The 15,249-nt window shown below is 37.9% G+C and overlaps 1 pseudogene across 1 annotated transcript; it reads right to left on the reverse strand.

The window, feature by feature from the left end:
* Positions 1-11,389: 11,389 nt before the first annotated feature.
* On the reverse strand, positions 11,390-12,281 carry LOC309818644 (large ribosomal subunit protein uL15m-like; annotated as a pseudogene). The gene has a single exon. The product of its transcript is annotated as a large ribosomal subunit protein uL15m-like (transcript).
* Positions 12,282-15,249: the final 2,968 nt, after the last annotated feature.

Below are 15,249 nucleotides of genomic sequence, written 5' to 3' on the forward strand. Positions count from 1 at the left end.
TAAACCATAGGCAGTAGGAGCCATTGGAGATTTTTAAGCAGAAAAAAAGTTAAAATCAGAGGTCTAGGAAAATTATTTTGGAGACATGCATGGATAGGATGGATTGAAGTGATAGTGTATGAAATTTGATTCATTGGAAAGACACTTTTTCACTTTTCTTAATGACTGATAATACAATCAAATGAATACAAATTTTTCATAGCATGACAATATTCTCCTAATTTCGTAAGAAGTCAAATTAATTCATAACCTCCCTTAATTATCAATTCTTACCTTTAGTAATTGGTCTCTGACTACTCCCTATACCAAAAGAAAGCTAAGAAGAGAATGAACAAACAACAACTGAAGTGATATCTCACAAAAGGAAAATCAAACACAATTTTGGAGCTAGCCTTGATTTAAAAAACCAATTTCCATGAGGAATGTAAAAATACAATATAAAACTGGAACACTGACACCTACAGATAACTTCTGTTTTAATAACATTTAAAAACAGGTTTATAATAGCATTGGAAGATTTAGCTCTCTCTAATCTAGAGGTTTTCACCACTTAAGTGTGAAGGCCATTTTTTAATATTTAGAATGTTTACAATTATTATAGTGAAGGTAAGTTTAGTATCTGCTGATTAAAGAAAATAAATTATTATAAAAAGTTACTATGAATTTGTTAATGCTTTTAAATAAATTATATCATTTACAACAGCATCAACATATATCTTTTAAATAGCAGTGTATGTATGTAAAGGCATGTCATTTAATCAATCTACATACAATGCCCAATATTTTTATAAATTCAAGGACACTTTATAAATTCAGAGTCACCCAAGAGATTGAAAATCTCCAAATTATCTTATAAAATAATATTATCTTAAAAAATATCAAGAGTACCCGTCGTTGCAAACTGTGAAAAGAATAAAAAAGCAAAATTCTCTTTTCAATACAATGAAACTGCTAATACTAGTAAGTAATATGCTTTTCATAGTTCTTTCCAAATAGCAATATTCTTCACTTACTCTTCTGCTCTCATCCCATCTTCTATCAATATTTGTTCTAGGGACTAATTTAAAATCTGAGGGTCATTCATTTTATTTGTTCTCTTAACATTTTCTGTGAGCTTACTATGTGCCCAGCAGAAATAATGAGCTAACCAGTCCTAGTCCTTGCCTCACAGAGATAACATTCCAAAAAAGATAGACAATATTCCAAGTATAATACAAATAAACATTTCTGATAGTGCCACGAGGGAAAAGCACAAAGTGCTAGGAGCATAGAGGGCAGGGGAACTTGACAGAATTTCAGATTGGGAGTTGGTCAGAGAAGAATTCCCCTAGTAAGTGACTTTTGAGCTAAAATTTGAAGGATGAGTAGATGGTACTAGTAAAAATAAAATAAAATACTAGTGTGGGGAAAAGCATTATACCACTGAAAAGTTAAAAGGAGATCAGTATATCTGGTTTCAGTAGTAGGGTGGGTCCACAGACCAGAACCAGATAATATAGGATTCTGTAAGGCACATCAAGGTATTTGGTCTTTACCTTAAAAGCAATGGGAACCCCTTCTGGTTCTTTTGTTTACCAGCTATGGGATCAAGACAATTCATTTACCCTCTCTGTGCCTTAGTTTACTCTTATATTAAATAAAAATAATAATAGTAACTACCTTGTATGGGTATAGTGATGATTAAATGAGATGGTATGGGTCTAGCCTTTGGCACAGTGCCAGACACATGGTAAACACCATTTAATGTTAGCTATTTTATAACAGTGTTATGCTTTTTCTCACTCTTTTGCTTTTGAACTAGTTTGTATAGCTTTTTCCAAGTATACCAATGAGATCTTTTTCTTCCATTTCACTGTCACCCTATTGGATAGTCAGGGACCCATCTTCATGTTATTTGGTTTACGAAAGTTCAAGAACCTCATGTATATGGGAATGGAGGAAGGAAGAGAGAGGAATGAACTTGAGCTCTACAGGAACCAAGCAAAGTCTTCAAACAGAGATGAGTGTCAAGCCCAGTCAATAGGGGACTTACTGCCTACCGTGTAAAGAAAACCTTCATCCTATGCCAGTAGCACCAACAATAAACATCGCTCTTGGTGATGGGAAGGTGAAGTTCTCCTACAGGTAGAGGCTGGACTGACTCTGGACACAGACTTCTGCTCTTCCCATGCTATCTTCATGCCTAGTCCCCCATCTCTCAAGCACACCAATGTTTCTCTCTCACTTTATGTCCTCTCTCATCCCTCATCCCTTCCCCAGACTAGAAAGTCTTTCACTAGTGTCAGGAGGCATATTAGTCAGAATGATTAATGCTGGTCAATGGAAAAACAAGTGCAAAAATCTCAGTGGCTTAACACAACAAGGCTTATTTCTCATTCACAGTGCAGTTCAATGTGGGTCATGTGGACCTCTTGGCCAACTACTCTTCAAGTTTGAGGATCCAGGCTGCTTCCATCTTGTGGCTACACAATTTGGAGCATGTGACTTCCAAGGCCACCAAAGAATAGGAAAAGAAGACTAGCAGTTGATGCAGGATGTTTTTAAAGATCAAGTCTAAAATAGTGTACATCATATTGATCAATATTCTATTTTACAAAACTTAGCCATATGGTCCCAAATCTACCTACAAAGGAGGCTAGAACATGTAACCTTTCTGGATGGTGAAAAAAGACAGTATAAAGAACATGAAACATTGTCTTTGCCAGTGGGTGAGGGTGTCTTACACTTTCTCAGGATGTTTTGTATGTGCCATGAGTGCCCTCATGTCCAGCAAAGCAGACTGGTAGAATCACGAAACACTCAAACCTATGCTTACTCTTACCATTCCTAGCTAATGAAAAATGTTTTCTCATCATTTTAAAAGAGGGGAAATGAAGATTCAGGGAGCAACGTGGGGTCAGCAACAGACACATCTGAGGAACCTCAAGTCCTAAGAAGAAAATGAACTCAAGGCTTCCCCACGAATGGCTGTTATCATGTTTAGAGACCTTATTATATTCAAATCTTGATATTAACTGGATATTTGAATTTACTTCATCAACCATTTATGGTGCACCAACTCTCTCTAAAACCCCTATCATCAACCACAATTTTACAAAGACAAAACATACATAGACCCTGCTCTCAAAGAATTTATGGTCTAATGGAAGGAACAACATTTAAACAACTAAATGTAAGAAATTTTGATTATTTTATCATTATTTAACTTAGATATTTATTTATGAGTTGTAATCAGCCAGAAGTTTGGGGAGTAGCTCTCATGTCCTAGGCCCCAAATTACTGTATAGTCTTCAGGGAATTTGGTAACAGCTGAATGATAAGGAAATATTTAATTCATGTAATTAAATGAATTACATTTAAAATTAAAAAATTTTTAAAGCCATTTCTAACTGATACCTAAGATGGAAAGTTTAATTCCATATGACTAGGAGACGCAGAAGAAGCCCTAGAGAACCCATTAGACAACCACAAGAGGGGTCTGAGGGCCCAGAGATGAGCACCAGTTGAGAATCTGTGGAGCTCAGCTTTTCTTCCTTTAAGAAAAGGGAGGTTGATCATTGTCAACTCATTGCTAAAATGGCAACTTTTATTATAACTTAAATCCTGCTAAATAAAGTTAACTTTGAGTTCCACCAACCAGTAGAATCATACAACTGGAACCAAAGAAACTAAAATGCAAATGTGTATGGCTGCTTTTGCTCTTCAAAGTGTCTGTGTTCCAGAAGCATCAGCAGCACCTGGGAGCTTGTTAGAAATATATAATCTTGGGCCCTGCCCAAGACTTACTGAATTAGAATTGCATTTTAACAAGCCCCCAGCTGATTTGTATGCACAGTAAACTTAGAGAAACACTGATATAAAAAAATTCGTCCCTACATTAGTTTGGAATAATACTTCCAAGGATCTACAGAGATTTATAATCTCCAAACATGTATACTTTGCTTCAATCTAGCATTTTGCTTTTGGTGTTTCCCATCTATTATGAAACAGATGAAAATTCCCTACACAAATAAGCAATATGCTTCAATTAAAATTGTCTAAATTTTAGCATTTCTAAAAACAGATGGCAAAATATTTCAATCCATGCAAATGGGTTCAAACAAAAACAAGAAGAAAAACATGAATGAAAATGGGGGAGAGCACTTCTAGGTAGACACAAAGGTTTATGACCTCAAATATTGTGTATATGTCAGTAAGTGTAATTTTTTTCTTTTTGGTGGTTTTCTTTCATTACTAAGGACACAGAATTTCCCACAAAGGCACAAATTAATAAATCTTAAGTATTCTAAATTTCATAGGAATTTGTGAGTGATGGCTGAAACAGACAAAAGTTGATTTTCAAAAATTAACATCTTAAAGCAGCTCTCCTTATTGCAGCCAAGTACTCAGACAGGAGGATGAAAAGGAGAATGGAAGAGAAATTTTTCCAAGATTTCTATTCCTGGGAGAGGAGAATGAAAGGAGTAGGGAATGGCCAGAAGTGTCGGAGGCCACTGACCATCAATTTCCAATCCTTTTCATCATAACTCAAAACAGCATATTATTGTATAAACTGGATATTTATATATCCAATATATAGCAGATATTTCTATGGAGGCTTTTTACAACTTGCTTCTACCACCACATTACCAACTGAGCTACTCTTGCTAATGTGATGCATTTTTTTAAATTAGAGCAATTTGTTTTGTAGGATGAGCGATACCTTTCTGAAGATCCCATTCCTGCTGTTACTGAGCCTCTTCGCCTTGAGAACCCTTCTGCACCAGTGAGTCTAAAGCTAGTCTTGCTTTGAACAGAAGCAGAGTGCTGCATTTCAATACTAAGACTACTTCAAAATCATGTTTTCATTTCCCAGAAGGAGTATTTTAAAATGCACTACACTTCAGTGGCTGCATCCTGCCTGAGCCCAGCACCATGGAGTCCTGAACAAGCTCTGGAAAGGACTCACTTTCCTCCTTTTGCTGAAAGATAAAGGTGGGTCAAGGGGTGAGCCCCAGGGCTCTCTTGGAGTCATATCCAATATGTCATGCCTGGTTCTTTACCATGTCCATGCTCTGGTTCAGCGGTAACTGCAGGAAAAGGCTAACCCCCATCCCAATATTCACAGCCAATGAGGGCAGAGCCAGGGGACAGCTGATCTGAGAACGCTCTCTGCACAACTTCTGAAAGAAACCCCAAAATTTTACCCCCTTGCCTCACCCCTTACACCTCTGCCCCAAGGGGAAAACCTTAAAATTTCTACCTCAGAGATTTGGCTCCACAAGGAATTAAGCAAACACTTCTAAATAATAACAGAAGAGTGAAATGTAACACTTCCATTCTGAAGAGTCTATAGTGCTTTCGTATCTGCTTTTTCAATTACCCATAGAGATGTTTTAATTTAACATTTGGTGGCAGGAAATCTTGAAAGAAGAAAGTGGTAAGTAGACAGATCTACATTTTAAAATTGAAGAAGTGGTGACTTCAGATTCCCCAGGCTGTTATGCTTGTTCTGTAGCATTTTATTTTAGATGCGTGCTTCTCTATTACTTTAGGAAGAGAGAAATTTACAAAGTACACAGTAGGCAAGGATTAATCAATTTTCACAAAAGGATTTTTCACGGGTTTCTTTAGTACATATTAACCTTGTTTTAGTTTACAAAATTATTGAGTATAAAGTGGACAAAGAGTATGATCACCCATCACTAGCAACACCTAAACTAAATCAAATTTAACAAAGATTATCGAGAGGTATTTTTTACTTTCAGGTATTAGGCTAATAAATAACTATTAAGCAGCTATCACGCCAGTGTTAAACGCAAGATAAACCAAATCTAGTAAGATACACGTTCTGCCTTTGAAGCTCCCACAGGGCCACACAGAAGTCCAGCACTGCAGCCCACTAGGTGTGGGTTCTCAGGGCAGAGCTTCTGTTCACAACCTCACCGGTATTGTATCTGCTCCAGGTGGTTTTGAGGGAGCAGCCAGACACGACGACTCCCTTTCCTGCACCCTCTTCTTCAGCCCTCAGGCCTCCCCATCAAAACTGCAAGTAACCAGCTGGGACGCTAGGAAAATGCCCAGAAGTCCTCTGGGAGAGGAAATTAATCATTGTAGTACCAGTTCTCTTCACCTCTGACCCCAGTTGTCTACCATCTGTTCACTTTATTAGGAAGTTGAAAAAGGAGAAAAGATAATAAAACTCCCAGATGTATTCACTGGCATCTATTGTAAGAAATCTGAGCGTGGGTGTTAGAACTAAGCATGTAACTGGAAAGTTAGAAAGTTAAATTCTCGGTTTGGGGTTGTTTTCCTTTCATCTGTTCATGACAGCACACCCTGTCCTAACATGTACAATTGAGAACCCACTTTGAAGACCACAAGGCACTGAAAAAAACATTCTTAAAGTGGGGAAATCTACAGTGTTCAAAGTGGTAAAACCAGACACCCAAAATAACTATTCATTTTACCAAATAAATAAATAACCATTTTAAGCTTTAAAATGAGTGAGATGTAATATTTGTTGAACATTTATTATGTGCCAGACATTGGGTTAAGTACTTTACGTACCCTTTAGTTTTCACAAGAACCCTCTGAGGTAGGTACTATTATTATCTCTGTTTTACAAATGAAAAAACTCAAGAATGGAAAGGTTAACCAACTCACCCAAGTACACAGCTAGAGATTGATTTGTGGAGCTAGAATTTTTTTTAGCTCAACCACTAAGCCATACTGCCATATCATGAAAGAATATTTCTATGAAACATCAGAAAATGTGAGATTTGAAATCACCCACAGAAGAGATTGTGAAGGCTACTCTCATGGAATATCTGAGCAAATGAGAAAAGCAGACAACCATCCCTAACCCTTACTGAGCATTTGCCATATTCTAGGCACTATGGCAAGCACTTCATGTGCATTTTCTCATTTAATTCTCACAATCCTATTAAGAAGCTTGCTATTATTATTCCGACACCCATTTAACCAGTGAAGAAATGGAGGTATGAAAGAAGATCACACTGTGAACCAAGACCACAGGATAGACTTGAACTCAACTCTGAATCCAGAGCCAGAGGTTTCACTTTGGAATTAATATTTTAAACAAGATCATGCATGAGTAGGGTGGGGTTGAGCTTGAGGATATCTTAAACACTTAGGAGTTTACAATGTAAAGTCCTTATCTTTTCTTGTTTTAAAACTACTGATACTTCTGTGGTGATTGTACAGGTTTTTCATGAGAAGATTAATAAACTAAGAACTTTAAAAAAAAAGAAATACTGACACAAGCAATATAATCCATCCATTTCTCTTTCACTTAACATTCTAATCACCGGATTATTGCCTTTGGAGAAGGCTCCTGTAGCTAATAAATATTTGAAGATACATCTTTAAAACAAGGAAGTTACCTAACCCAAAGCACTAACTCTAACAAGAATTCACCATCTATTTGCAGTCCTGACTTGCGCGTCTGGTTATGCCATAGATTCAGGGGCACTGGAGCATATCAGAGGCATTTATGAGCTTAAGGTGCTCCAGGAACTTAAGATACAAAGCAAGGCAGTCTAAGAATGTCACATTTTTGTTAGGCAATGTCCTTTCCTTATGTGAGTTTAATTAAGACAACACAATCCTTACTTTTAAAATAATAATATATAAATATGAGAAAATTCTAACGGAAGCATCAAAATATTGAGTGGGTAGAACAGACTCTTATTTCCCTTGAGTGGCTAGAACAGTCTCTCATGTGAGTATCTAAACACCTATTTAGATCATTCAAATGCCATGCACGTCAAAACACTCCAACTTAACACTTCCTTTGAAGTCACGACAATCAGTTTTTTATTAGTGTCATTATTTAGCATTTCTATAGCACTTCACTTTTGACAGGTGCTTTATAATTATTTCTACTCTTGGTTAACTCCTACTCATTCATTAGCATGCAGTTACTTTTCCAATAAAATATATACATTCGTTGACAAAACTGAATCTAACCAAAACCAAGAGGTTCTTATATCAGAATTTCAGACAAACATGTATCCACAGGACAAATGAGGCAGATAGACAGATGATAGATTGATAGATGGATGATAGGTAGATAGGTAGATAGATAGATAGATAGATAGATACAGTGACATATAAGAAAATAATTCCAAGGATCAGTAACATTCTTGTATTCTTGTCTTGGTTCAACTGCAGCTTGGGATTATCAGTCATGTCCCTATGTTGCCAATGACAGCATGAATAAAAGACCAGTGGTCACATATGAACTAAAACTGTTGAAAGAGTACGTGAATATGGCAGAGACTGCTAATTATTAGCCAGTGTCCAGTCTCTCTTTCTTTACGTAATAGAATCTCCAGCCACTCATCTAGACAGTACATTTCCCAGCCTCCCTTACAGCTAGAAGTAGTAACATAACTAAGTTCAGGCCAATGAAATGTGAGAAGAATATGTGCAGCTTCTGAGTCATGTCCTTAATCATAAAGCTGCTTGCCATGGACCACAATGAGGCTGGTTAACATCTGTCACCGTACATAATCACTAACTTTTTTTCTTGTCATGAGAACTTTTTAGATCAAATCTCTTAGCAACTATCAAATATGCAAAGCAGTATTATTAACTATAGTCACCATGCTGTACATTGCATCCCCATGACTTACTTATTTTGTAACTGGAAGTTTGTACCTTTTGACTGCCTTCACTCATTTCTCCCACTCCCCACACACTGCCTCTGCTAACTACCAATCTGTTCTCTGTATCTATTAGCTCAGTTTTTTCTTTTGATTCCACACATAAGTAAGATCATGTGGTACTTGTCCTTTTCTGTCTGACTTAATTCACTTAGCTTAATATCCTCAAAGTTCACCCACATAATTGCAAATGGTAAGATTTCATTCCTTTTTATGGCTGAATAATATTCTACTGTATATATATTCCATATTTTCTTTATCCATTCATTCATCAGTGGACACTTAGGTTGTTTCCATATCTTGGCTACTGTAAGCAATGCTGCAATGAACATGGGGGTTTCACAAATCGTTTCAAGTTAGTGTTTTTGTTCCTTCAGGTAAATACTCAAAAGTGGAAATTCTGGATCGTATGGTAGTTCTATTGTTAATTTTTTGAGGAACCTCTATGCTGTTTTCCATAGTGCTGCACCAATTTACATTCCCATCAATGGTGTAAAAGGGATCCCTTTTCTCCAAATTCTTGCCAACACTTCTTATCTCTTGTCTTGTTGATAATAGCTATTCTAACAGGTATGAGGCAATATCTCACTGTGGTTTTGACTTGTATTTCCCTGATGATTAGTGATGTTGAGATCTTTTCATGTATCTGTTGGCCATCTGTATGTCTTCTTTGGGAAAATGTCTATTCAGATATTCTGCCCATTTTTTAATTGAGTTGTTTGGGGTTTTTGTTATTGAGTTGTGTGAGTTCTTTATATATTTTGGATATTAACCCCTTATCAGATATATGATTTGAAAATATTTTCTCCCATTCAGTAGGTTGTCTTTTCATTTTGTTGACAGTTTCCTTTACTGTGGCAAAACTTTTTAGTTTGGTATAGTCCCACTTGTTTATTTTTGCTTTTGTTGCCTTTGCTTTTGGAGTCAGATTCAAAAAACTCATCACCAAGATGAATATCAAGGAGCTTACCACCTACGTTTTCTTCTAGGAGACTTATGGTTTCATTTCCTACATCAATTCTTTAATCTATTTTGAGTTAATTTTTGTGTATGGTGTAAAGATAGGGGTCCAGTTTCATTCTTTTGCATGTGGCTGTCCAGTTTTCCCAGTACCATTTATTGACGAGACTGTCCTTTCCCATTTGTACTTTCTTGGCTCCTTTGCTGTAAATTAGTTGACCACATATATACATAGGTTTATTTGGAAGCTCTCTGTTCTGTCCCTTTATGTGTCTTTCTTTACACCAATACCATACTGTTTTTATTACCATAGCTTTGTAACATAGTTCAATATTAACAATATAGGCAATGATGCCTCCAGCTTTATTCTTATTTTTCAAGATTGTTTTGGCTATTTTGGGCCTTTGGTGGCTCCATACAAACTTTAGGATTCTCTTTCCTATCTCTGTGACAAAGCCATGGGCATGGGTATTTTGATAGGGATCACATTGAATCTGTAGATTGCTTTGGGTAGTATGGACATTTTAGCAAAATTAATTTTTCCAATCCATGAGCACAATATCTTTCCATTTGTTTGTGTGTTCTTCAATTTTTAAATTAACATCTTATAATTTTCAGTATATATTTAAACTACCACAAATTCTAAATAAGTTTCAAACAATTTCAAATAAGTTAACAATTCTTACTGAAGCTGAGAAACTCAAATAGCATACAACTGATTAATCAATACAAAAGATTTCTTATTGTGCTAATGGTGGACCTGAGACTGTAAGTTCTCAGAAGGCAGAAATATGCCCTATTCATTTTTTCTTTTAATTTCATAAAATAAACAAGCAGGAATCATTTTATTTCTCCTGTTGAAGAATTATCATGAATTATTCAAGATTTAATTGCATCAGGATAAATTAAGCTTTCACTGTGGTTTCAATACAACAGATCTTTGCAAAGCTAAATGAGCTTACTGACTGCTGAACCTTTTAAATTAACTGAGTTTAATTTTCACATGACCAATTGTTTTTATGGCTTATATGATCATTGACCATTTTTTCAAAAGCATTTAAAATGACTGAAAAACAAAGGTTTCCAAAGTCTATGAAATAAGTAAAATCTTATCAATTAGAATTAGAACATTTACCTTCCTCAAGGAAAAAAATGTTACTGGCTTGAACATTTTTATCTACTCTGAGTTGAGAAAATGAATTCCCTTGGAATTTTGGTCTCAATTTTACTAGCAAATATTGAACTACTTAGAAGCTACTCACCAGTCTTAAACCTTCAACTCACATCCCACATCTTAATCATCCCAAGCTGAAGGCTTACTGTCTTGACGCTGGGTAGCAGCGCTTCCTTGCGGCTACCGAGTAAGAAGCTCACCAGCTCATTAGCAGCCCTCTGACCTTGACCAGGCAGCTGACAAAGCAACCTCATCCCACCTGTGCGTTCATTCTGATTTGCAACAATAAGACAAGACCTGGATGGAAGGATGATGGAAAACTCAACTGGAAATTGTCTAAGAGTTACACTCTTCCTTGGGCAGAGAACCAGGGAGCTTAGATCTCTGAGACAGAAGCACACAGATCCACCAGATCCTCTACACAGTCCTTGCTTACTGTGTTTTTAATTTAGATAAAAAAGAGACATATGATTACACAGAAAACATCAACATCTGCAGAATTACAAATTAAGCAAATGCCATGGGAAACACGTGTGTTTCAGTCCCTTTCTGGAGCTCTTTTACCATTTGTTATCTTGGAAGGAACTCAGGAGCTGTAGTACTTGAGGAGATTCTCATCCATAGGTTTGAGGATTTCCTTATCTGCCATATTCACTACCCACCTGGGAGCAAGACCAAAGAAAATCTGCCTTGGATCTTTTTGAGTACTGAGCATTTTGAAGAGTCCGTCTTTCGTGATATCAGGTAAAATATAACCGTACTTCTTGGCGAGCTCCAGTCTTGCTTCAGGAAATTCAGCAGGATCCGCCAAGTAACCACGATTCCTTGCATCAGTGTAGTAGGGTACCAGTGCCTTGGAGGTGAGCATTCGCTTGGGAATGGGTTGTCCACGGAGAAAGAATGTAATAGGTTTTCACAGAATTTCCAGGCTTCGTGGGTCATAGAAGGCCGTCGTGATGACACCCCCATTCTTCTCAATTGCAACGATGGCCAGCTCTGAAGCCAGCTGTACTTCAATGTTAACTTTCACCTTAAAGGTGTCATCACCCTCCTCTACCAGCTGGACACCATAATCCCTTTTAGATGGCTGGAAGGTCACACCTCTCCCATTGACAAGTTGGGTTAAGTCAATAGGTTGTGTAGGATAAACTCGACCCAAATCAAAAAGATACTGCAGCCTGTTGAGAGTCAAAGGCTGATACTGGCGTCTGAAGCTATGTCCTTCGTTAAACCCATATTTTGAGATTCGAAGGTAAAATGGAGTGTGGCCTCTCTCAAAGCCCAGCCAGGGCCGGGTTCTTCTCTGTCGTTCTCCCTTGTGGTCCCTGCCACATTTTCTACCTCTTCTCTGACCTCTTGGTCATCTTTCCGGTTTCCTGGAGCCTGGGTTTGGCCTCAGGTTAGCCAGGCTCACACGGGGCAGGGCCCGCAGCAGGTCCAGGGCCTGGGGCCCCCTCGCCCCGCACTGGGCCAGCCATGACCCACGCGCCCGACAAGCCGCAAAGGCGCTGGGCCACCAGAGCCTGCCTTATTCATTTTTTATCCTCTTTCCTCCTTTGTTGTCTTCCTTCCTTCCTTCTTTGTCCTTTATCCTCTTTCCTTCTTAACTCTAATATGTAGATAAGCACCAGTATCTTGGAACCGTCTAAGGATTAAAAACAAATGCCTCCTACAGAATTTATTGCTATTATCTTTATCCCAATGACCCTCATGTTCTGCCATTTGCTGGTTCTGAGAAATGCAACCATATTTTTAATTATTAGACTTATTGTAGAGCCTGTGAAAATTTAGACCTGCAGACATTAACTTTTTTGGATGTAGAATTTATTCAGCATCTCGTCTATGCCTGTTTCTGTGTAATACAACATTACCCATTTAAAGTAGACATAATCATCTCCACTTAAAAGACGAAAAAACTAAGACATAGATTAAGTAACCTGTCCAAGATCACATGGCTGGTAAATAATAGAGCTTAGACTAGAATACAGTCTTCCTGACCCACCGGACAGTCTTCTTTCTAAGAGCTCTACTCAACTGCCTCATCAATTTCTGATACACTTTTACATTTCCAACTTTGGACCCCTCAAAAGGTGGGGACATAATAATGGCCAGGTATTGATAGATAGGAAAATTAAAAGGTAATCCTACCCAGAATATAAAGATCAGGAAGGACCACGGGTAAACACATCAGAGCAATTCTTCCCTGAATAAAAACTGGGAAACTTTCCAAGAAGACATCACTATTAACATAATCATTTTTATTCACTTTTGAAAGTTATCATCTAATTCAACATAATTCTTCACCATATGTCTAATTGGAATCTGTCTGGATTCAAAGATGCTGATGAGAGTGAACATATCAAGGTCAGGAATTGTCTAGCTATACAAGACTCTAGGTGGTTGAATTGTACATCTTTTTCCCATAAAACTTTACACTTACTAAATGAGATATCCTATATGCTCAGTCGTAGATGTTTTGATCAGAAGAGGTCCAAGAATAGGAAAAAGCAGTGTTTTAAATTTCCACTTTGATGTTGTTTTGTTTGTTCATTAATATTTGTAATTTAGTTGGCTCTAATTAAAGCTAAAGAGAGAAGATGAAATGAGTTATCTATGCAATTCTTAGCCCTCATAAAGGGAACATAAGAGTATCTAGGAATCTTGGGTGGCAAGTAAATATAAACTTGGTTTCACATCTCTGAAATTAAACTTCCCACTTTCCAGACAGAGAAGTCTGGTATGAGACCATAGGCAAGTCTTTCTTTTTTTTTTTTTTTTTTTTTTTGGTATGCGGGCCTCTCACTGTTGTGGCCTCTCCCGTTGCGGAGCACAGTCTCCAGACGCGCAGGCTCAACGGCCATGGCTCACAGGCCTAGCCACTCCGCGGTATGTGGGATCTTCCCGGACCAGGGCACGAACCCGTGTCCCCTGCATCGGCAGGCAGACTCTCAACCACTGTGCCACCAGGGAAGCCCCATAGGCAAGTCTTTTTAAGAGGAAATTACAGTTGGAGATGGAGATATTAAAATTCATGATTCTAAAAAAGTGTTGTGACATAGTTTATGGCAATGTCTCTCACCCATTCCCAAAGAAAAACATGATTCCAGTCAAGAGGTGACCCCATTCTCTTTACCCACTGATACACTGCAGGCAACTTTGTCTTCACAAAAGAGGGCTTTCAGAGTTTTAAATAAACAGGTAAGAGTTCCAAATAGTGAGTTAAGAAATGCTATATTACTGGCTTCCCTCCAACTGTGTACTAAATAAGGGTGGGGCTAGGTAAATGCAGGGAACCAGCTAGATTGCATAGAAAGACCTATGTAGGAGGTACTTTGTTTGATGGACCCAGTGAGCACAGATAGTCCCCTCCCACTTGGCATGTCTAAAGCATCCCCTTGATTCTCGGTGCTTCTGATGAAGTTTCCGCTTCAATGGGACAATGGCTTTCTATCAAAGAGTGTCATAACATCCTATCAAAGAGTGTCATAACACAGAACTTTTCTAATTGGTGTGGAGAGCTCTGCAAGAGCATATTAGTTGTAAGCCATAGCATCACCTCTCTTTAGGGAGAGAGAACAAAATTTAAACACACAGGGAGACAGAGAGATAATGAATTGCCTTCTTGGCAACCCACCACTCTACAGCCAATGGGATCGCTGTGACAAGTTATGAAATTCGAGCCAAAATATTTAACTCAGCCACTTATTCAAGTGGTAGACCCAATTTTAGGCACCCCACAGTTAGGGCAGCAATAGAGAAAAGTCTTCTCTTCGTTTTCTGCAGTAGCACGTTTAACTTTTAGCATATCTATGGGTGTTCTGTTTCCTCTAATAAGGATATATCTGTCTGTAAAGTATACACATGTATTTCTACCAATGTAGCAATAACTGATGAATACAGGAAACTATAATAATCTGGATAGTTCCAGAAAAATATAGGAACTAGACTAAGAATAAGAGAAGATTACTACTGGAAGTCTTTCAGAATAATCTGATAGAAACAGCCTATCAATAGGGTATAAGAGGGTGAATTAGCCAATATGCGCCCAAAGAAATGCTGATTAGACCAAATTAATCCGTAGGTCCCAGAAGATGAGATCTCTGGGTCACCCTAATGGAGCCTAATGATGTAAACTGTACAAGCAAGGCAGGAAATTCTGTGGCTCAAGAGTCAAGGGTCAGGTTAGAGAACAGAGTGAGCTCTAGGGAATGAGCTGGAAGTGGGAAAGGGGAGGAGAGGAGTTCGAAGATGAGCCTCTGAATCGACTACTCTGGGTCCCCACGTGCTCACTGAGTCAAGGCCTGACAGAACCTGGTTACAGGCTTTTGTGAGAGGTGAGGGCTTCTTAGTGGGAATATACTAGCACATAAATAAAATGCACCCATTTTAAATATGCAATTTGATGAGCTTAGACAAATGTATATACCCATGTAATCATCACCCCAG

Source organism: Grampus griseus (assembly GCF_964374135.1).
Source record: "Grampus griseus genome assembly, chromosome: 2".
NCBI classification, from domain to species: Eukaryota; Metazoa; Chordata; class Mammalia; order Artiodactyla; family Delphinidae; genus Grampus; species Grampus griseus.